Here is a 13,520-nt window from a genome sequence, read left to right as displayed (position 1 = left end):
GCCTAGGTAAAAAAAGAGAGCATTACTTTTTGTGCTTGGAGCATGCGAAAGCTGACATTCTGAATAAAACTTTGTTGGTCTTAAAGGTGCACTCGACTCCTCCTTTGTTATAGTGAGGATCTGACCTAGACAGGGCTTTTTTTTGAGCAGGAGCACACCGGAGTGCAGCTCTGCCTGGCTTTGTGTCAGGGGGTATGGCCTAATATGCAAATAAGTTCCTGCTGGGCTTTTCCTACAAAAAATTCCTGCGAGAAACAGTGGTGATGTCAGGGGGCATGGCCTAATATGCAAATGAGTTCCTACTGAGCTTTTTCTATGAAAAGAAATCCTGGAACTGGACCTCCTAGATCTGAAGGCAACTTTCTAACCATGATCCCACACTGAGTCTAATTGAAGTGCAGAGTTCCTCCATCTGTCTATCAGCCTTTACCAGGGCGTTTTTTCCCTTAGGAGGAGCTCCTTTGGATATTAGGCCACACTCCCCCGATGTAGCCGGTCCTCCAAGAGCTTACACCAGGCCCTGCAAGAAAAACCCTGTAAACTCTTGAAGGGCTGGCTTCATCGGGATTGTGTGGCCTAATATGCAAAGGATAGTGATCGCTCGTTTGAAGTAACAAGTCATAGGGGACGCTCGTTTGAAGTAGTCAGTTGGGAAAATGTCTTCTTTTTTTGCTTTTCGAAATATGGGAACCCTAGGGTAATGCCATAGATTCTACTTCTAAAGTAGGTATTTTCTCCAGGTGAACTGATCTCTATTGTCTGGAGAACAGCTGTAAAACTGGGAGATCTTCAGGCCCCTCTTAGAGATTGTTGTTGTTCAGTCGCACAGTCGAGTCCAACTCTTTGCAACCCCGTGGTCCAAGTCACACCAGGCCCTTTCCAAAGTCTGCTCACCACCATCCTCCAAAGTCTCCTCAAATTCGTGTTAGTTACATCAGTAACGCTGTCCAGCCATCTCCTCTTTTGCTGTCCCCTTCTTTTGCCTTCTGTCTTTCCCAGCATCAGGATCTTCTCCAGTGAGTGCTCCCTTCTCATTTGGTGGCCAAAGTGTTTGAGCTTCAGCTTCAACATCTGACCTTCCAGGGAACAGTCTGGGTTGATTTCCCTTAGGACTGACTGATTGGATCTTCTTGCAGTCCAAGGGACTCTCAAAATTCTTCACCAGTGAGTGCTCCCTTCTCATTTGGTGGCCAAAGTATTTGAGCTTCAGCTTCAACATCTGACCTTCCAGGGAACAGTCTGGGTTGATTTCCCTTAGGACTGACTGATTGGATTTTCTTGCAGTCCAAGGGACTCTCAAGATTCTTCACCAGCGAGTGCTCCCTTCTCATTTGGTGACCAAAATGTTTGAGCTTCAGCTTCAGCATCTGACCTTCCAGGGAACAGTCTGGGTTGATTTCCCTTAGGACTGACTGATTTGATCTTCTTGCAGTCCAAGGGACTCTCAAGATTCTTCACCAGCAAGTGTTCCTGTAATGTACTGGGAGACGAGACGTGGTAAAGGCATTGGTCTTTAATCGCTGGTACATTACAGAACTGCGGAACACGCGGCCGGGTCCGCTAATATATACATGCATCCCGGATCAACCCCCCTGCTGGCCAGCCCAATCCTGGCCAGTTAAACTTCCCGCGCTTGGTCTTGATTGGCGGTGACTTTTCCCGCGCTGCGCCAGGTAACCCGAGGACGTCCCGGCTTGCGCGGCGCGGGTGCAGAGTCCGATACTCAACACTCCTCCCCCCTTAGTTTAAACCACATAGTCCCGGAGGTACGCCGGTGCTCTCCGTTCCCGTGTCGATCTCCTCGGGGTCGCTCTTGGTGCGGAGGCTGGTTCCGTTGTGGGCGATGCTGCTTCTGGCTGCGGGATGTTGGGGTCTGTTTCAGGCTCCGGTTCTGGTTCGGTGTCTCTGGGGGCGTCATAAGTGGGTAGTTCCTGTATTGGCGAGCGCCCTTCCGGACCTTCGGTTGCCCGCGGTTCCCTATTCCCTACCTCCTCTGTTTCTTCGGGTAGGGTGCGGCGGCGCAGCTGATCTATGTGCCGCCTTAGTACCTGGCCCCCTTCGGTGGTCACCTCGTATGACCTGGAACCTGTCACCCTAAGGACTCTCCCCGCGACCCACTCGGGACCGCTTGCGAAGTTCTTCGCGTATACCGGGTCACCCGGAAAGAACCCCCGCACCGCCTCCCGGACCTCTGGGGACCCGCGGACCTCGGGGGCCCGGTCGGGGTGCAGCCTGTCTAGGCGTGTTGTCAGTTTCCTCCCCATAAGCAGTTCTGCGGGGCTGGATCCCGTTATAGGGTTTGGGGTGATCCTGTTGTGGAACAGGAAGGCTGAGAGGCGGTGGTCCCAATCCCCTTGTACTATTCTCCCCAGTGCTTCCTTGGTGGTCCGCACCATCCGCTCTGCCTGGCCGTTGGTGGCCGGATGGAAGGGTGCGGATCTTATGTGTCGTATGAGGTACCTCTCCGTGAACTCCCGGAATTCCCGGGAGGTGAATGCAGTACCGTTATCCGTCACCAGGGTGTCTGGGATCCCGTGCGTGCATAGGACCCTCCTGAGTGCCCGGACGGCTGCTGCTGTGGAGGTCGAGGCTACTGGAATCACCTCCAGCCATTTTGTGTAGGCATCCACAAGTATAAAAAAGATTTGGCCCTGATACGGGCCTGCAAAATCTAAGTGGAGGCGGGACCATGGTCGCCTGTTAGACTCCCATCTGTGGACCGGGGCTGATGGGGGATCGGGCCGGGATTCTTGGCAGGGTTGGCACCTCCTCACCCACCCCTCTATCTCCTCATCCATGCCCGGCCACCACACATAACTACGGGCCAGGGCTTTCATCCTCACGATGCCCGGGTGGGTCTCGTGGAGGTCTTCCAGCACCTGCTTGCGCAAGGGGGGGGGAACCACCACCCGGCTGCCCCAAAGCACACACCCCTTGTGGGTTGATAGCTCGTCCTTCCTGGACGCGAATGGCCTGAACGCGTCTTCGACTTTGCCTGATGGCCACCCCCTCCCCACCCAGTCCCTGACCCGTGCCAGGATGCGGTCCCTCCCTGTTGCCCGAGCCACCTCCGCCGCGTGCAGGGGGCGCTCGGGGAGCGATTCAATGAGCATTACCCCATGTGCAGGGGCGGGATCCGGTTCTGTCATGGGGAGCGGCAGGCGGCTGAGGGCATCGGCGTGTCCCATGGCTTTACCCGGGCGGTGGACCAGTTCATACGTGTAGGAGTTCAGGAACTGGTTCCACCTCAGGACCCTCTGGGATAGGATTTGGGGGGTCTGACGGTCTGGAGCTAGGAGGCCCAGGAGCGGCTTGTGGTCCGTGGCGATGGTGAAACGCCTACCGTAGAGGTAGTCGTTGAACTTGTGCACCCCCGCCACGATCGCCAAGGCCTCCTTGTCAATTTGAGCGTAGTTCCGCTCCGCTGGAGATAGAGTCCGTGAATAGTACGCGACTGGCACTTCCCTCCCGTCCGGGAGTTGGTGCCCCAAAACCGCTCCTACTCCGTAGGGGGAGGCGTCGCAAGCTAGGATCAGGGGTAGGTTTTCGTCGTAGTGGTGAAGTACCGCGTTAGAGACCAAGAGGTCCTTCACTGCTTGGAACGCCGCGGCTTGGCGTTGGCCCCAGACCCACGGGGCCTGTTTATCCAGCAAACGGTGCAACGGTTCCGCTACGGCGGCTTTGTGCGGTAGGAACGTGTGATAAAAGTTCAACAATCCTAAAAAACTCTGTAGTTCTGCCTTGCATTTGGGCGCAGGAGCCTGGACTATGGCCCTGGTCTTGTCCGCCGTCGGGTGTATCCCCGCCGCGTCCACGGCGAACCCCAGGAACTCCACTCGCGGGACCCCTAACAAACATTTCTCCTTTTTGACTCTCAGCCCCGCCGCTTGGAACCGCCTGAGGACCTCGCGCAGGCGGCAGCAGAACTCTCCTTCATTGGGGGCGGCGATTAAAACGTCGTCAAAGAAGGGTTGAACTCCGGGGATCCCTTTAAGGAGAGAGTCCATTATGCTCTGGAATATCCCCGGAGCCACACTGACCCCGAACTGCAGCCGTTTAACCCTGAACGCGCCCCTGTGGGTCACGATCGTCTGCGCCTCCGCTGTCTTAGCGTCGACCGGCAGTTGCTGGTATGCTTGTGCTAAGTCCAGCTTCCCAAAAACCTTCGCCCCGGCTAGCGCTGCTAGGACGTGGCTGACCACCGGGACTGGGTAGGGGTTGTCTTGTAGCGCCTTATTGATCGTGCACTTGTAGTCAGCGCAGATCCTCACCTCCCCATTGGGTTTGACGGGCGTTACTATGGGGGTTTCCCATTCCGCGTATGTTACCGGTTCTAGGACGCCCTGGGCCGTTAGGCGGTCCAGTTCTGCCTCTATTTTCGGCTTAAGGGCGAACGGGACGCGCCTCGCTTTAAGCCTTATGGGCCTGAGCATTGGGTCAATCGGTAGGGTGATGGGCGGACCCTTATAGCTCCCCAAAGACCCATCAAAGACCTCGGGGAACTCTCGGCAGACCCCGTCGAAATTGCTTGCCTGCAAGTGGTCCACCCCCACCAGCTGGATCCCCAGGGGATTGAACCAAGCCAACCCTAGAAGTGTGGTCAGTTGGCGCTTGACCACTAGGATGTCCAGGGGCCCTCTGAAACCCCTTCTTTCCACATGCACCCGGGCCCACCCCACGATGTGTACTGGGTTCTTCTGAAAGTCCCTCAGTACGAAGTCCGCTGGCCTCGTTTGAAGGCGGCGGTGGGGGCATAGTTTCTTGAGGGTTTCCTCCGAAATGATGGAGATGGAGGAACCCGAGTCCACTTCCATGGTGCAGGGGGCGCCCTCGATTAGGACCGACATTTTGACCTTGTCTGGGGCCGATAGGGGCAAGTTCAATACCTGCAGAGTGGTGGATGCCGTCGTGTGGGTGTCCAGGGAGTCGTGATGCGCTGATGGTTGTCGGCGGCTGTTCTTGGCCCGGCAAGCCCGAGCGATGTGGCCCGTCTTTCCGCAGCTGCGGCAGTCCAGGTTGCGGTACGGGCAGTCCCGGCGCTCGTGGGGGTCGCCGCAGCTGGCGCACCTGGGACCGGTGGTGGCGGTGGCCCTCTCCGTCGCTCGCTGTCTAGTGGGGGCCCTTGTGTCCGTTCTTTGGGGCCGCCGGAGTTGAAACGCTTCTTCCTCTGTTCGGTCTTCTGGCTCCGTTTCCCCTTGGTGGACTGCTTCACCTCGTGGCTGGCCGAACGCCTTGGTGGCCCTCTCGAAGGCCGTTGCCTCGTTGAAGGCTTGTTGTAGCGTTAGCTCCTCCTTCGCGAAGAGCTTCTGCTGCAATCGCTCGTCGCGGAGGCCCCAGACGAAACGGTCCCGCAGGGCTTCGTCCCTTTTGTCAAAGTTGCAATTTCCGGCGATCTGCCGAAGGGCCGCCAGGTAGACCGCCGCTGTCTCCCCCGACTTTTGGTCCCTCTTGTGGAAGAGGAATCGGCGGGCGACGATGGACGGTTGGGGTGAAAAGTGGCCCGTGAGGAGCCTCACGACTTCCCGGTAGGTCCTCTCCGTCAGCTTAGCTGGAGCGGAGAGACCTCGTGCGATCTCGAAGGTCTCTTCGCCACAGACGCTCAGCAGGACGTCTCTCTTTCTCTCGTCATCGTCGATCAGGTTCGCCCGCAGGTAGCACTCGACCCTTTCGGTGTAGGTCTCCCATCTCTCGGGGTGCTCCGGGTTGAATTCCGCAAGATGGCCCGTCGTTACGCTCGAGTTCGCCATGGTGGCGGCGGGCTGCCCGATCCTGCGGTCTCTCGCCTTCCTCGTCTCCGGCCGGACCTATCTAGATCCCATCCTCGTCGCCAGTGTAATGTACTGGGAGACGAGACGTGGTAAAGGCATTGGTCTTTAATCGCTGGTACATTACAGAACTGCGGAACACGCGGCCGGGTCCGCTAATATATACATGCACCCCGGATCAACCCCCCTGCTGGCCAGCCCAATCCTGGCCAGTTAAACTTCCCGCGCTTGGTCTTGATTGGCGGTGACTTTTCCCGCGCTGCGCCAGGTAACCCGAGGACGTCCCGGCTTGCGCGGCGCGGGTGCAGAGTCCGATACTCAACAGTTCCCTTCTCATTTGGTGGCCAAAGTATTTGAGCTTCAGCTTCAACATCTGAACAGTCAAGGTTGATTTCCTAAATAAATAATATGAAAGGATTCCCCACTCTGTGGGTACGTATAGTCATGCAACCTGCTGTCTGATGTGGTACAGTCCGCACACGTTTACCGTGTCACTAAGAATTAGTCTTAAACATTCTGTAGAACGGTTGGGTTGGATCTTTTATTATATAGAAGATCTATCGTATTGTAGATCTATTGTATTATAGATCTACCCTGAGCTTCATAAGGTCAGTGAGAAGTAATGGCTGAGGCAGCCCAGAAGAAAATAACAGGTTTTGAAAAAGCTGGAATTGCTGTTGCTATGTTAGGAACTTTGTTTACAGTGTGAGACGGAATCCATCCTTCAGATGACACACTCACAGCTGTTGGTGTTTGAGGGTGTCCTGGGACAAATGAGGAAGTTGCGTCTGATTGAGGGTGTTACCCGGATTCCCCCAAGACGTTATCCATCCTTCTTTCCTCCGGCCCCACCCATGGCGTTTCCTTGGTGATGATATTCATTCCCACAGCAGTGTTTTAAATATTGGGGAGTTGTGGCTCAGAGTTCTTTATAAAGTTCGCAGTCAGTCTCTGTAGCTGTTCCTTGGCAAACATTGCTTTTTTATATATCTATATCGACCAATCAATAGATAGATATAGGTACAGAGATGATAGATAGGGTACTTCCACACACATGACAAAATCCATTTTAATGCAGTATACTATTAGATTTTATGGTGTGAAATGGAGAAATCCACTTGCAAATGGCTGCCATGTGACAGCACCGATAGACAGACAGACAAATAGGTAGATAGATGATAGATAAGTAGATAGATAATAGAAAGATAGATGATGATGATGATGATGATGATGATGATGATGATGATGAAGATGAAGATAGATAGGTTAGATAGATGATAGAATAAATAGATAGACAGACAGACAGACAGACAGACAGACCTTTGCTATACAGTACTGTGTTGTGTTGCTGTTTTAATTCTATTTTATTGGTTTTATTGTATTTGACTGGTTTTATCTGGATGTAATCTGCCCTGAGCCCATCTGGGAAAGGGCAGAATAGAAATTTACCAAAATAAAAATAAATAGATAGATAGATAGATAGATGATAGATAGATAGATAGATAGATAGATAGATAGATAGATAGATAGATAGATAGATAGATAGATAGATAGATAGATAGACGGATGGATGGATGAATAGATGGATGGTTGGATGGATGGTTGGATGGATGGTTGGATGGATGGATGGATGGATGGATGGATGGATGGATGGATGGATGGATGGATGGATGGATGGATGGGTGGGTGGGTGGATGGATAGATAGATGATAGATAGATGATAGATAGATAAATAGATATGAACATGAACATATGAAGCTGCCTTATACTGAATCAGACCTTTGGTCCATCAAAGTCAGTATTGTCTTCTCAGACTGGCAGCGGCTCTCCAGGGTCTCAAGCTGAGGTTTTTCACACCTATTTGCCTGGACCCTTTTTTGGAGATTCCAGGGATTGAACCTGGGACCTTCTGCTTCCCAAGCAGATGCTCTACCACTGAGCCACCGTCCCTCCCCAATAGAATAGATGGATGGATGGATGGATGGATGGATGGATGGGTGGGTGGGTGGATGGATGGATAGATAGATGATAGATAGATAGATAGATAGATAGATAGATAGATAGATAGATAGATAGATAGATAGATTGATAGATGATAGATAGATAGATAGATAGATAGATAGATAGATAGATAGATAGATAGATAGATAGATAGATAGATAGATAGATAGATGGGTAGATGGATAGATGGGTAGATGGATGGATGGATGGGTAGATGGATGGGTAGATAGATGGATGGATAAGCCCAGACCTTCTTCCATGGAGCTGAGTAGTGTGCATTCTCTTCCTCTATTTAATATCCACAACAATCCTGTAAGGTAGGTGAGGTTGAGAGAGAGAATGAGCAATGGTTGAATGCAACACAGTGAATAAATTGCTTGGAACAAAGGGAAGAGCAGGATATAACTTGAAAACTCCATGAGGGGGGGCACTATAAATTGGCCGTGACTAGATGTGTGTGTGTGTGTGTGGGGGGGAATTGGCCTGAGATTATTTGGATCCAGGTAGTCTAGGCTCACGCCCAACATTCTGAACACCGATTATTAGCGTTTCCCAGCTGCTGCTCCTTCCATTAGCCAGCCATTAATGCGGCTGAGTAGCGTTTCCAGAATCCATCAAACCAGACGAATACATTTATTTTCCCCAAGAGTCCTGTGGTATCAGTAATGAACACAGCCACGTCTGCCGTTCAGAAGATAGATTGCCTCTCTTTACGTAAACAAGGAACTCAGACCTCACAGAAAGCTTCCTAAGTTAGTTTGTGCAACAGATTTTTCCCCCCAGGGGTGGTTTTGTAGAAGAAGAGGTGCCAGAGCTCATTAGCACAACTCATTGGCATAACTCCTTTGCATGTGCCACACACCCCTGACATCACTGGAAGGTGTACTAAATTATATCAGCTCAGCATTGAGCCAGTTTGGTGTAGGGGTTAAGTGTAGGGGTTATCTGGGAGAACCGGGTTTGATTCCCGACTCCTCCACTTGCACCTGCTGGAATGGCCTTGGGTCAGCCATAGCTCTGGCAGAGGTTGTCCTTGAAAGGGCAGCTGCTGTGAGAACCCTCTCCAGCCCCACCCACCTCACAGGGTGTCTGTTGTGGGGGAGGAAGGTAAAGGAGACTGTGAGCCGCTCTGAGGCTCTTCGGAGTGGAGGGCGGGATATAAATCCATTATCTTCATCTACCTCACAGGGTGTCTGTTGTGAGGGGAGGAAGGGAAAGGAGATTGTGAGCCGCTCTGAGACTCTTCAGAGTGGAGGGTGGGATATAAATCCAATATCTTCTTCTTCTTCTTCTTAAAAGGCTTCTTGAATTATTATTGTCATAATAAAACCTTACTGCTATCATACTTCTAAAATTCTTTTCTCCTATGTGGCCACAGTGGCAGGATAAAGATTTCCAGCTGTCTGATTGATATGTTTTGGTTATTTTCCCATTTTTTTCTGGGGGAAAATATTAGAAAGTTTCTCAAATCTTAAGAGTTCAGCAAAATTCTCACGGGTGTGGGGGGGAGTCGAGCAATGGAGCCTAGAAGGAAATATGGGTGGGGGTGGGGGTTGGGGTAAGAAAGCAAGAGCACAATAACATTTAGAGGTTCCAGAGTTCTGCTCCTGTGAGCCCCTGCCAAAAATGAGGCCTGCATTTGGTTCCATAGACAGAAAATTCCAGTTGGGGGGGGGGCACGGAAAAAAACTTTGGGTGGAGGCCCCCCCCCTCTGGCTGCCCCCACTCTCTCCGCCACTCTGGCAGCCCCACCCCCCTCTGTGCAGCACCTCCCCCTCCCTCCCACCCACCAACTCATCCACCCATCCACCCACCCACCCACCTACCCGAAAGCAAATAGATGTGGCGAGAGGTGGAAAGAAAGCTAATTTAAATGCATTCTCCTTGGCTTGGAGAAATGATTTACAGAGAGACTTCTCCCCCGCCGGCTACGCGGTCCAGAGTGTCTCTATTTTCTTCTCCAACACTTCTTACAAGAAATTGAAGATTGCATCTCAAGGCATGTTTTGGAATACAGTGGACTTTTGTGGACTGAAACTTTAAGAATATGTTTGTGGATATGGAATGAGCAATTGATGAGCAATTGAATGTACGGTGTTTGTTTGTGCTACCCGAACTCTGTTGTTTTTGACACCTCTATTTCGGGTATCCTCTGTTCTTACCAAATCCCCAGGTGGGGGCAGGAGATCCCCCAGTTTGGAGACCTTCTCCCCACTTCAGGGTCATCAGAAAGCAGGGGGATGTCTGCTGGGCACTTCATTATTCCCTACGGAGACCGATATCCATAGGGTATAATGGAGAATTGATCCATGGGTATCTGGGGTTTTTTGAGGTAGATGCACCATGTTTTCAGCAGGGCATCTGGTACCTCTTCTCAAAACACCCTCCAAGTTTCAAAAGGATTGGACCAGGGGGTCCAATTTTATGAGCCCCCAAATAAGGTGCCCCTATCCTTCACTATTTCCAATGGAGGGAAGGCATTTTAAAAGGTGTGCGGTCCCTTGAAATGGGATGGCCAGAACTCCCTTTGGAGTTCAATTATGCTTGTCACAACCTTTCTCCTGGCTCCACCCCCAAAGTCTCCTGGCTTTACCCCCAATGTCTCCTGGCTCCACCCCCAAAGTCCCCAGATATTTGTTGTATTGGACCAGGGGGTCCAATTCTATGAGCCCCAAAAGAAGGTGCCCCTCTCCTACATTATTTCCAATGGAGGGAAAGCATTTAAAAGGTGCGCGGTCCCTTGAAATGTGATGCTCAGAACTCCCTTTGAAGTTCAATTATGCTTGTCCCAACCCAGCTCCTGGCTCCGCCCTCAAAGTCTCCTGGCTCCACCCCCAAAGTCCCCAGATATTTCTTGCATTGGACCTGGCAAGCCTACTAGCCTGATCCATGTATCTCAGGGCTGCAGGAAAATTGCTCTGAACCTTTTCGCCTAACGGCTTCACTTGTTTTCTACAAACCTTTGGCAGCAATGCTAATTCCAGCGCTGCAAGCACTTCCTCGAGGTCCCTTGCCTGCTAGTGGTCCCCGTGTCTGCCTTGAGCCAACAACCATGGTGATGGCAAAAGGAAAGATGCAACTGCAAAGCCGTATTTCAAACTTGATGGAGAAACCTCCTGGCTCAGTCTGCTGGAAAGGAAAGGTCCCCTGTGCAAGTACCAGTTGTTTCTGACTCTGGGGTGACGTTGCTTTCACGTTTTCATGGCGGACTTTTAACAGGGTGGTTTGCCATTGTCTTCCCCAGTCTTTTACACTTTCCCCTCCAGCAAGCTGGGGACTCATTTTACCAACCTCGGAAGGATGGAAGGCTGAGTCAACCTGAGGCGGCTACCTGAATCCAGCTTCCGCCTAGGGTTGTCAATCCCCAGGTGAGGGCAGGAGATCCCCAGTTTGGAGGCCCTTCCTCTGCTTCAGGGTCTTCAGAAAGCAGGGGGGAGGAGAAGAAAATGTCTGCTGGGAACTCTATTATTTCCTATAGAGATTTATTCCCATAGAAAATAATGGAGAATTGATCTGCGGGTATCTGGGGCTCTGGGGGGGGGCTGTGTTTTGAGATAGAGGCACCATATTTTCAGTACAGCATCTAGTGCCTCTCCCCAAAATGCCCCCCAAGTCTCAAAAAGATTGGACCAGGGGGTCCAATTCTATGAGCCCTAAAAGAAGGTGCCCCTATCCTTCATTATTTCCTATGGAAGGAAGGCATTGAAAAGGGGTGCCGTCCCTTTAAATGTGATGTCCAGAACTCCCTTTGGAGCTCAATTATGCTTGTCACAGCCTTGATCTTGGCTCCACCCCTAATGTCTCCTGGCTCCACCCCCAAAGTCTCCTGGTTCCACCCTCAAAGTCCCCAGATATTTCTTCAATTGGACTTGGCAACCCTACTTCCGCCGGAATCGAACTCAGGTCATGAGCAGAGAGTTCAGACCACAGTACTGCAGTATTGCTGCTTTACCACTCTGCCACGGGGCCGCACAGTTTGCTAGACTCGCCCTTTAAATAACCCTATTGATTTATTTCCAAACGTTTCCTGCCATTCCAAGACAACTTTCCCACAGGGAAGGCACATTCAGTGTGACAATTCGGCAATGTCTCTTGCCGGATGAAACTCTGTGGAGGCCCCTAGGCAGTCAAAATCTCAGCCCCCCCTTGCAAATTATCTCAGCGTTGGAGCACCCACCCTGCTGTCCGTGGCCCCTGCTACAGCCGCCTTCTCAAAAGCCCCTTTGACGAAGCTGCAGGGGAGAGGGAAAGAGAGGCAAACTTGGCGACAACGCCAGCAGCAGCCACACCAGGGAAATCGGGCGAAGAGTGGGTCAGGTGCAGGCTGGGAGGGCTGCAAGCAAGGGGGAAATTGGGGGGGGGGGGAGAGCCAGTCTTGGGCCCCTAAAGGTGTGGGGGCCCATAGGCAAATGCCTCCTTGGCCTAATTGTTAATCCGGCCCTGGTCTCTTGCTGGCAACCTTGAATGGAAGGCTCATAGAAATGTAGCTATAATATAGTGGGTTCAACGCATAGAAGAGGCGAGGTAGTCACGATCGTAGCTCTCTTTATTTAGTACGGCATGATAATGGCTGAACTCAAAGTCTGGAGAACTGGACCAACAGGGCCGACTATATACACTTCAGGGTTCCTGAGCAAGCACGCCATTGGATCGTTTGAACCAGCAGGGGGCCCGTGATTGGACCAGGGAAGTAGGGATTTGGATCCTCCTGCCCATTGTTCTAGAGTCCCCAAGCTCAGTTCTACAGGCTCCAATGAGCCAGGTGGGAACACCATTAAATAGGCACACTTCAGTTCTCATACACAACAGTGGCAATTTGCCATCTCCTGTGGCAATCATACTTAACGGTTTTTTATACCCTTTAGGCACATATCAATGGAACGGTCATTCGGTTTTGGTGCAGTTTTGCCGCATACAAGGAGATGACTAATTTTTCGCTATGCTTTGCAGTTATTTGAGATATGAAGACCAGGGAATTACTTTCTGATGCTTTAAATCCAGGGCTTTTTTTTGTAGCAGGAACTCCTTTGCATATTAGGCCACACACCCCTGAGGTAGCCTATCCTCCAAGAGCTTACAGGGCTTTTAGTACAGGGCCTACCATAAGCTCCAGGAGGATTGGCTACATCAGGGGTGTGTGGATTAATATGCAAAGGAGTTCCTGCTACAAAAAAAGCCCTTTTAAAAATCTTACGGTCATATGAATCCTGTTAATAATGCAGGTTCAGATAAGAACTGTGGGTTTTCAGTAGGGTTGCCAATCCCCAGGTGGGGGCAGGGGATCCCCCAGTTTGGAGGCCCTCCCCCCCGCTTCAGGGTCGTCAGAAAGTGGGGGAGGGGAGGGAATTCCAAAGGGAGTTCTGGCCATCACATTTCAAGGGATTGCACACTTTTAAAATTCCTTCCATTTGGAAATAATGAAGGATAGGGGCACCTTCTGCGGCTCGTAGAATTGGAACCCCTGGTCCGATCCTTTTGAAACTTATTGGCTGTTTTGAGGAGAGGCACCAGATGCTATGCTGCAGATTCGGTGCCTCTATCTCAAAAAACAGACCCCCTCCCAGAGTTCCAGCTACCCAGAGATCAATTCTTCATTCTACCCTATGGGAATCTGTCTCCATATGGGATAATGGAGTGCCCCGCAGACATTTCCCTCCCTCCCCCACTTTCTGAGGACCCTGAAGCAGAGGGAGGGCCTCCAAACCAGGGGATCTCCTGGCCCCAACTGGGGATTGGCAACCCTAGGGGTCCATC

The sequence above is a fragment of the Heteronotia binoei genome, chromosome 10 (assembly GCF_032191835.1).
Source record: "Heteronotia binoei isolate CCM8104 ecotype False Entrance Well chromosome 10, APGP_CSIRO_Hbin_v1, whole genome shotgun sequence".
Taxonomy (NCBI): domain Eukaryota; kingdom Metazoa; phylum Chordata; class Lepidosauria; order Squamata; family Gekkonidae; genus Heteronotia; species Heteronotia binoei.
The sequence above is the reverse complement of the archived record's forward strand: the minus strand, read 5'-3'. Positions refer to the sequence as shown.